The 6,259-nt window shown below is 47.7% G+C and overlaps 1 non-coding gene across 1 annotated transcript; it reads left to right on the top strand.

Annotated features, from left to right (window-relative positions):
• Nucleotides 1-5,807: 5,807 nt before the first annotated feature.
• trnas-gcu (transfer RNA serine (anticodon GCU)) lies at nt 5,808-5,889 on the top strand. The gene has a single exon. It is a non-coding gene; the product is annotated as a tRNA-Ser (tRNA).
• Nucleotides 5,890-6,259: the final 370 nt, after the last annotated feature.

The raw sequence follows: 6,259 nt of genomic DNA, 5'->3' as shown, positions 1-6,259 counted from the left end.
TTCCCATTCGTCACCCCCTGCCCCGACATGACTGCACCACCGTCATCAAGGCCCTCCATAGCATTTTTACGCTGTTCGGGCGCACAAGTCGGACCCGTTGGTCGAGAGGGTCCATCTTCTCCACTCTAACCCCCAGTACGCCTACGGGGCATACCCCGACGGCCAACAAGATACGGTCTCCTTACGAGACCTGGCGCCCTCCGGCTCCCCATGCACACCCCAGCCACCAGTCCCACCCTCCCTCCCACCGGTGCACCTTACAGCCGCCCCCTTCCCAGGAGGATCGTTTTTTCTGCCGGCCCCGTCTAGGCCCCACCACCCACCGACGCACCCCGCAGACGCTCCCTTCCCAGGACAATCGGCTTCCCCACCAGCGCTGTCTAGGGGTGTTGAAGCTGCCACAGAGATCGAGGCCAGGCTCCTGGAGCCACAGACGCCTGAGCCTCCACCACCAAAGCTTTGACGATCACGGAGGACGACCAGGGCCCCCGATCGACTGATTGCTTCATTTTAAAGAGTATATAGTTCATTGTGAAATTGTAAATAGTTACGACAATAAGACAAAACGCTGTACGGAAGTATTATGGTACCTCCATAACTATAACTTCTACCACGTTACCATGTTGTAATACCAAGCCACCACCCATGCAGGACTCATTTTTAACAGGGGGTGAATGTAGTAGTCTGTGTAGAGGTAATACAGTACCTAGTAATGCTGGAACACCATTGGTAGATATTGTATGCTTCCCATTGGTCAAGCTGTATGGTAGCTCCGTCCTGCAAGGTGGGGTGTAAGAGCATGTGTCACCCCAGCAGCCTTCTTTCTGTACCTGAGCTGCTGGGGAAAACATCTAGCTTATTAAAGCCTTCAGTTGGACAACAAACTCGCTTTAGTAGTCATTGATCGTGCATCAGTGTCATCTGCAAACTTTGAAATTGTCCCCTGCACACCAAGATATAAATCATTAATGTATACCAGGAAAAGCAAGGGTCCCAGTACTTACCTCTGTGAAACACCACTACAAACGTCCCTCCAGCCCGAAAAATTACGTTTAAACAGTTAAAATTAGTCTTGCTTGCAGAACATGCCTCAAAACTATTTCCCAATTGGGACTTACAAGTAGACATTCCTTCATGCAACAACCTCTTATGGATATTTCATCTGTAAAATATTCCAGTAATATTACCACTGTTCTTGTTGAGGAGGTATGTCACAGGGCTCTCTCTCCCTCTCTGCTGTAGCAATTGAAACAAAAATGAAAATGATACCCTGCTTTCTCAAAATCAGACACTTTTTGTTGTTGGCTGGCAGCTGCTTCACTTTGCTTCTTCACAGTTCTGTCCCAGCGCAGAGCACACTCCAGGAGGCCTTACAAACAAGCCTACTTTAAATAGGGCGCGATTTAACGGAAATGAATCAGTTCTGTGTCGAGCACATTTAGCCGCGAGTTTCCTGATGCCGGCAGTGGCCAGAACGAGGCCGCTATCGATCATTTTGCTTCATTTCAGGGCCTGGGCAAGGAACGCCCCGCCGAGGCCGCACTCAGTCCCATTTCCTGTAAGAACGAGCTCTGCTCGAAGCCACAATATCGAGACCCTCCCCCAATGTGTCCTTCGGATCCCCAATGCCTCAATACACCTATAATGGGGTCTTTGTACTCCCCCACTTTATAAGAGTGGCATTCCCAGGCCCTTTCCCTGGTACGGGCAAAATGTCACCTGGGCACCTTGGCACTGCCAGGCAGGCATCCAGATGGCATCAGGTGCCAGAATACCACCCTATGCAGAGCCTGACCATCTGGGGGCCCTGATTGCCAGCAGTGTTGGTATGCCTGGTCCCCATCAGTGGAGACCAGTGCTTAACGGCATCCGGTTGGGGTCTCCTCAGTGCGTGGATTCGATCCTGGGTACTGGTTCGACCTGGCGAGTGCATGTCTAAGTGTGCCTAACTGCACACTTTAATATGCAGTCTAGGGTCCCGCCATTGTTGGATCTCGCAAGGTGTAGCCAGCCAGGTAAATCTCACGAGAGACCTCTTGTGAGATTTACCACCCACATCAGTCCTCGGGTCTAGTGCAGCAGTTAGATTTCGTCCATCATTTTCGGTTAAGGTGAAAAGTGTCAGAATAGAGGGAGCTATAAAACAGTATGTGGAGACACCGGGCGAGATTACCGTTTCCCGACAGCGCGTAATCGGCGGTCGGGCGGAGAATCTTTTTCTACAATGAAATCGGGGCGGCGCTTGTTTGGTGCAGGTTTTGTATGCTCTGCCCCCTCTGAAACGGCATCATTGCGGCGGGCACCGCACACCGTTGGGACTGCTTCAGCATGTCACCTAAAGGCTCTCCCCCGATGCTCCACCCCTGATGGGCTGACCCAGCCATGGGTGAACCCGGCATGGCTGCTGCGGGCTGCGTCCTGCCACAGTCGGGCAGGAGCCGTGCTGCTGGCCAGGCTGCCTCAGTGGGGGGTGGCGAGGTAATGTCAGGGGGGCACTATCTAGCATGTCTGGTCCGTGCAAGGCCGGCGCCATGTTGTACGGTGCGACCACTGCAGGTCGTAGTATCGGTGAGGGGGCGCCGCCAATTTTTTTCCATATAAAACGCCATGGACCTCACGCACATTCTCAGAATCAGAGAATCTGGCCCATGATGTATGCACGCTGAGTAGTAACGAGTTGGAGATAATTCAATTTAAAGCATTCAGTGACCCTGAAAGGCTATAAAATCCATTTACTTCATCAGAGCAAACAAGAAATTGTAAATTACTTTCAATGCACAACACCTCCTCCTCAGTCTGTGGTGCATCAAATGGTGACATCAGCCATAGAAGGAAGAGATGGATCTTGTCTCTAATCAGCTGACCATCAGGTCACTCACTTTCCCCGAACATGGGTGTGATGTCCGAAAGAGAGAGAGTGTCTGGCATTGTCTTTGCATGTGAACATTTCAACCAGTACCTGTTTGGGAGAGAGAAATTGGTCCTGGCTCTGTTACTTGTAACCTGCCTGGTCTGCACAGGTCCAATCTCTCCAGAACTCATCCCAATGTCCCAGGAATCGCCTGCTAGTCTGCATGTTCCAGGGACCATTTATACACCATAAAAACATCCTTGCCTGCTCTCCCCATTCAGCATGCTGAAGAGAGATGTGGCGGAGGTGAGAGTGACTGCGCTTGACATCAGCATTTGACCGAGAATGGCATCAAGGAGGCAATCAAGCGTACTGCTTTGTCTTGGATGGTGTTGAGCTTCTTGAGTGTTGTTGGAGCTGCACTCATCCAGGCAAGTGGAGAGTTGTCCATCATATTCCTGACTTGTGCTTTGTAGGTGGTGGACAGGCTTTGCAGAATCAGGAAGCGAGTTACTCTTCCTGGATTCCTAGCCTCTGGCCTACTCTTGTAGCCACAGTATTTATATGGCTTGTACAGTTTAGTTTCTTGTCAATGGTAACGGCCAGGATGTTGATTGTGGGGGATTCAGTGATGGTAATGCCATTGAATGTTGAGGGGTGATTGTTTGATCTTCTCTTGTAGGAGATGCTCATTTCCTGGGACTTGTATGGCGTGAATGTTTCTTGCCACTTGTCAACGCCAGCCTGGATATTATCTCGTATTGTTGCATTTTCACGTGGTCTGCTTCAGTGTCTGAGGAGTCGTAATTGTGTTGAACATTGTGCAGTCATGAGTGAACATCTCCCATATCTGACCTTATGTTGGAAGGGAGGAAGGTCATTGATGACGGAGCTGAAGATAGTTGAGCCTAGGTGACTACCCAAACTGAGCGTTTCAAATCTTCCATTTGTTTTCAGTAGGAACTTTGTTTCAATAAAAGCCAGACCTCAAAACTAATAAATGAGTTCTCAGTCAGAGACAATGAGATAAGCGAAATTCAGTAAAAACGGTTGTATGGACACTCCTTGTGCCTGATCAAATTATGAACTAAAACAGTTAGATAATGATGTTGAATGAAAAAAATATAACTTTAACAGTGTGAAAACGGCAACATGAGGACACAAGTACAAGGTGAGGTCTCAGGCCAGAGTAAACGACCGATGTAATGATACACAGAACATCAGAAATAAATTGCATACACACATTTATTGTGGACTGGCGCCATCTCCTGGCTCAACGGAAATCGTGCGACCAAGACCTCATTCATGAGCATCTTAAATTTGAAGTTGAATAACATAAAGTAAGAGTTATTACAAAATAGTTTTCAAGCAAAACACAAAATAAAATGTAATGCTAAAGTGGCCCTAGTCCCAGGCTGTTTTCTCTTTTGAGGGGGAGAGAGCTGAGTGTTAAATCAGGTGATTTAACCTGAGGATCACCACACCTGGTGAAAGGGGCAAGGTTGAGAAGGCGGGATCTTCCTGAATAACCTCAGACGGTCCACGCTGCTGACCGCGCTCTGAATCACAAACCAACTCGCCAGCCACCTGAGCTAAACCATTCTCCCAATTACAAAGTAAGTGGTGCTCGGGAGTGACCTGTGTGTGTTTGTGTAGTGGTGAGTGTATCGGCTTCCCAAGCAATAGACTCTGGTTCGATTCCCGTCCGTCGCAGTAATGGTTTATTTTCAAATGTGTGCACGATATCGTGAGTTTTAAATTGACGAGCGAAAAAAGTTCTAACGCAGAATTTATGAGAAATTAGGACGGGTAGTTAAATGAGCAACTTTATCATAATTATTTTTTGAAGGTAAAATTAGATTTTAATGTTCGACTATTTATCAATAAATTTATTATTTTCATCATCATTGGGTGAGGGCAGCATTTATTGCCCATCCCTGGTTGCCCTTGAGAAGATGGTGGGGAGATGCAGTCCCTTAGGTGTTGGAAAAGAGGGAATTCCAGGATTTTGCCCCAGTGACAGTGAAGGAACAGCGATATATTTCCACGTCTGGTGGTGAGTGACTTAAGGGGGAACATCCAGCTGGCGTGGTTCCCAGGAATATGCTGCTCTTGCCTTTTGAGATGGTAATGGTCATAGAATCCCGACAGTGCAGAAAGAGGCTATTCGACCCCTCGAGTCTGCACCGACCCTCTGAGAGAACACCCTACCTAGGCCCAATCCCCAACACTATCCCCCGAATCCACCGAGGTGCAGTTTAGCATATCCGGTCTGAGGGGCAAGGTTGAGAAGGCGGGCGCTCATGATTCAGATATATTCTAACCTCGTGATCCGAACTGGAATCTAATTCACCTAGTTCTCTCTCTGTTAATACTGTCTCTCGGTGAGGAGTACCTCACTGATTGGATGGACAAGTGACCGTTCTTCAGTCCGGCAATGGACAGGCCCAGCTGAATAATGAAGCACTTTCTGATAAGTTTACATTTCAAACTGGAATAGTCTAATCGAAACACAAAAATGTACTTTTAATCTGCTTTCGCGATGTACACTTTCGCGACTCGCTGAAACAATATGTCTATTTCCTGGCGCAATGAAGTCAGGCTGGATACCTGTAACTCAATGATCAGATAATGTCCATCATGAAGCGTGTGTTCCGATGATCGATGGATTCCTCTGTGAAACCGGGAGGGTTTGTTTTTGCAGTCAAATGATTGTTGATTCCAGTCTTTCAGGGTTGGCTGTCACACTGTGTCGAAACTTCTTGGACATGATATTGAAGTGCATCACATCAGTCCATTCACAAAAGTCCCTGAGCTGAAGTGATGGCAATTCATTTGACTGACATAAACTACATTTCCAACATTGAACACACGGCTGAAGTCAAAGAGGAATATATTTCCCAACAGTTCATGGATGTGAAAGGAAGTGAAGGCGGTTTGACAAGCGTACTTGTGAGACGAGGTGGCCGAGTGGTTAAGGCGATGGACTGCTAATCCATTGTGCTCTGCATGCGTGGGTTCGAATCCCATCCTCGTCGATCTTTCGTGCACCGTTTTCTCAGAAGTGAGTCACTTTTGCCATAAGGTGGATCTGCAATCAGTCCAAGTTGTGAGGCCATATTGCATCGAGTCGTGTTGGAAGAGCTGGAATTCAAAGATTGAGTTGAAGGATAGTAAGAGAGGAACTACTTTCTCTGTTGGGGAGTGTCAAAGTCAAGCTACATTTCTTTGTTCAGGGGAATGACGAGTTGAAGAAATGCTGACATGAACCCAACAAAAATTTGCCGAAGCTGGGGAATGAAGGGATTCAAAAAATGAATGATACAGGTATAGAAAGTTTCAATTATGAGGACAGCTTCGAATCATAGAATGGTGACAGCACAGGATGAGGCCATTCAGCCCACGTGT

Source organism: Scyliorhinus torazame, chromosome 14 (genome assembly GCF_047496885.1).
Source record: "Scyliorhinus torazame isolate Kashiwa2021f chromosome 14, sScyTor2.1, whole genome shotgun sequence".
Taxonomy (NCBI): Eukaryota; Metazoa; Chordata; class Chondrichthyes; order Carcharhiniformes; family Scyliorhinidae; genus Scyliorhinus; species Scyliorhinus torazame.
Note: the sequence above shows the minus strand (reverse complement) of the source record. Positions and strands in the feature narration are given on the sequence as shown.